Below are 3,893 nucleotides of genomic sequence, written 5' to 3'. Positions count from 1 at the left end.
AAAATGCACAAAAGCTCAATAAAAATATTTTAAAATGCTCTCTCCCTAAAACTTTATTATTTAAAAATATTTTAAATATATTTTATTTTTATTTTATATTTATGAGTGTACTGTCTGCATGAATGTAAGTGTACCCATGTCATGTAATACCCATGGAGGTCAAAAGAGGGTGTCAGAGCCCCTGGAACTGGAATTATGAATGGTTGTTAGCCACCATGTGGGTGCTGGGAGCTAAACCCAGTTCCCAGTGCTCTTAACCCCTGAGTCATCTCTCCAGCCCCTTATTTATTATTTTTTTTTATGTGTATGAGTGTTTGGCTGCATGTATATAAGTGCACCCAAGTCATGCAAAGCCTGCAGAGATCAGAAGAGGGCATCAGATCCCCTGGAACTAGAATTATGAATGATTATTAGCCACCATGTGGGTGCTGAGAACCAAACCCAGGTCCTCCGCAAGAGCAGCCAGTACTCTTAACTGCTGAGCCATCTCTCTAGCCTCTAATAATCTTCTTTCTAAAAAACACCTTTATTTCAACATTTAGACCTGTGTTGATAAAGTTACTGCATACTAATCCAACCTAGTCAAGTGATACCATAAAATCAACGTTCAGTCTCACAATCACCAAAACAAGACAACTGTGTCCTAGGAGGTGCACTAGGCAATCAAAAGACACATGGAAAGGAAAAAGAATATACCTTTTAAAGCATTTATTTTTATAAATAAGACACACTCAGAAATAACATTTAATCTGGGCACACCATGACCTAATCAAGTTGCCACATAAAATTAGCCATCACTCAAGGCAAAAATATATTCGTATATGATCAAACAAAGGAACTTCTGGCAGTTGAAAAAGACTAGCACCTTGCTTTTAATCCAGTGAGATACATATTTGCAAAACCAATCTATTAATAACAGAAAAGGTAGAAATTTCTTATTAAATTTCAATTAAATGTCTGCATCATTTTTAATGGGATTTGAAATCTAGTCATGATTTTAAATAAACACTGTATGTCTGCAATTATAAGCTACTAGCTTATAATTATAGTGCATTTGTAAGTTATTACACCTGTGGCAGCACATTCATCCACATATGAAAAAATAACAAACCCTCAGAATCATATCTTTGGAATATATAGTTGCAAAGGGACAAGTCAGTATTTCTAAAATAATGTTGTATATCCACTTACAGAGAGAAACCGAGCCACCACAAAATTCCTACTGATCAAGCTGGTTTAATGTTGCCATACTAGGTAATTCTTCTGGTCAGGGACACATTGGTAAAGTCTTCATAGATCCAGCAGCCTTGGCAATATGAAGTGGGAAAAATGAAGAGTGAATATCCAAAGACAGCTGGTCCATCTGCACATTGTTTCCATTTAACCCAGAGGTTATTGGTCCTGGATAACAGCAGTCCATCCAGCCTTAGATATGGATATCTACAGAGAACAGGCAGATTGTGATTATGCCAAAGCAGTCTGGAAAGAGAAAAAAGGAGTAAACCAATGTCTGTAGTTTCTTTAAATATAGGCACATCTGTTGATAACTTTCCTCAGGTTAAGGATTTCTTAAACTTGTAACATTGCAGCCATGTTGGTAGAGTGCTTGCCTAGTATGCCCAAGGACCTAGGTTCTGTCCTCAGAAGAAGAAAGGAAAAGGGAGTAAAGGGAAAGAGAGGAGTGAGGCAGCCGGTTAGGCATGGTAGGACATGCCTTTAATCTCAGCATTTGGGAAGCAGAGGCAGGAGAATTGTGAGTTTGAGGTCAGCCTAAACCACCTATTGTAATCTTATCTCAAAGCAAAACAAACACAAAAGAACTTCCCTGTATAAGCTGGTGCTAGAGATTGAATGTTTATGTCCCCTCAAAAAGCATACCCTAAATTCCTACCCCTGCCAAGATGATGGCATTAGAAGGCAGGGTCTTTTGGGATGTGACTAGGTCATGAGGGCTTTAAATTTATAGATGGGATTAGAGACCTGAGGGAGCTGGTCTGTCCCTTACAACACCATGTGAGGACACCGACAACAGAATCTGCTGGCACCTTGATCTTCAACTTCTCAGCCTACAGAACTTTGAGGAATAAATTTTGAACGTAAGCCACTCAGTCTACAGCATTTTTCAATAGCAGCACAGATGGCAGGAGAAGATTCTGTTTCCTAATATCCAAATCAGAAGTGTCTTCTTATTTCTTCCAGGATCCAGTGGAAGTCTGAATCCCTACTCCTTACTCATCCTTACTACATGTCCCAAATCTACCTGTTTTTTTTTAGTCACCCAGATCTTTCCTCAGCATCCTTCATGTCCTGAGGCAAGGTGTCTCCAGTTTTAATGATTATGAGAAAAATGTTACCAGCTTGGTAAAAATACAGTCTTTCTTTCTCTTTCTTTCCTTCTTTCTTTTCTTTCTTTCCTTCCTTCCTTCCCTTCCTTCCTTCCTTCCTTCCTTCCTTCCTTCCTTCCTTCCTTCCTTCCTTCCTTCCTTCCTTTCTTTCTTTCTTTCTTTCTTTCTTTCTTTCTTTCTTTCTTGGTCTTTTGAAGACAGGGTCTCCCTGTAGCCTCAGCTGGCTTGGAATTCACTATGTAGACCAGGCTAAACTTGAACTCACAGAGATCCACCTGCCTCTGCCTCCCTAGTGCTGGGACTAAAGGCGTGCACCACCACACCCAGCTGACAGTCTCTATTTCTATCTTACAATTCTGATTATATAGGTATTCAAGAATGTATATTTTCAACCATGACTTTGCCTTAGTGGCCTTCAGTCCTAAACTCCACTCAGGAAAGAGATTTCAGTGTTTTTTATGTATGTTCCCACATTTAGCTTCTTTTAGAATGGAGACACATTTTATAACTGTTGGTTTGCTTTACATTAAGCTGTAAGCATGAATTTTCCACCAACTCTTAATCTTTCCTGCTCCCACTTTTAAGTGTCACAAACATGGTTTCAGAAACTTTCTCCTAAATTTATTTCTTCCCTGACCAGAGAACCCAGGTCCTCTGCAAGAGCAGTCAGTGCTCTTAACCACTGAGCCTTCTACTCTAGTTTGTCTCAACTTTATTAGCTACCTTTTTTGCCAATTGTATTGGTTCAGAAAATTTGTCAGGTTTATTGACCTAAGTAAATGTTTACAATTCTCTTCCTCTTTTCAGTCACAGGGAAACTAAAACTAACCTTCATTTTGACCTTGCCAACATCCTAAACCTTTACTGGCCTTTACTCTGTAGCCAAACCAACACACACTTGTCCATGTACCTTCTTTAGAGACAACTCTGAGTCTAGAAAACTTTGATGACTTTTCTATCAAAGTTAATTCAAATATGTTAATTCCTCTGAGATGCTAAAGTTTCTCTCCTGTTTTCACACATTCTCTTCCCAAATGTTCTAGAGGCAGGGTACCAACTTTCTGTCAACCACAGCTGTGGCAAGTATGTTTTCCTCTATTTTGTTTCAGGGTATTTTTGAGTATGCCCCAAAACTTGAAGCTTTTATATAACCAATTTTTTCAATTATTTATTTATTTTTAAGTTTTTTGAGATGCTAAAGTTTCTCTCCTGTTTTCACACATTCTCTTCCCAAATGTTCTAGAGGCAGGGTACCAACTTTCTGTCAACCACAGCTGTGGCAAGTATGTTTTCCTCTATTTTGTTTCAGGGTATTTTTGAGTATGCCCCAAAACTTGAAGCTTTTATATAACCAATTTTTTCAATTATTTATTTATTTTTAAGTTTTTCGCTTATGAATTTCGGGATCACCTTGGGGTATGCGATTTTGTTTGATATTGTTCCTGTACATATATTTTTAATATCTTCAGTATCTTTATGATAGTGCTATCTTCTTTGCATATGTAATGAATATATTAATGTACATGTACTATGAGCTACTATTAAATG

Source organism: Nannospalax galili, unplaced genomic scaffold (assembly GCF_000622305.1).
Source record: "Nannospalax galili isolate Female #2095 unplaced genomic scaffold, S.galili_v1.0 scaffold246, whole genome shotgun sequence".
Taxonomy (NCBI): Eukaryota; Metazoa; Chordata; class Mammalia; order Rodentia; family Spalacidae; genus Nannospalax; species Nannospalax galili.
Note: the sequence above shows the minus strand (reverse complement) of the source record.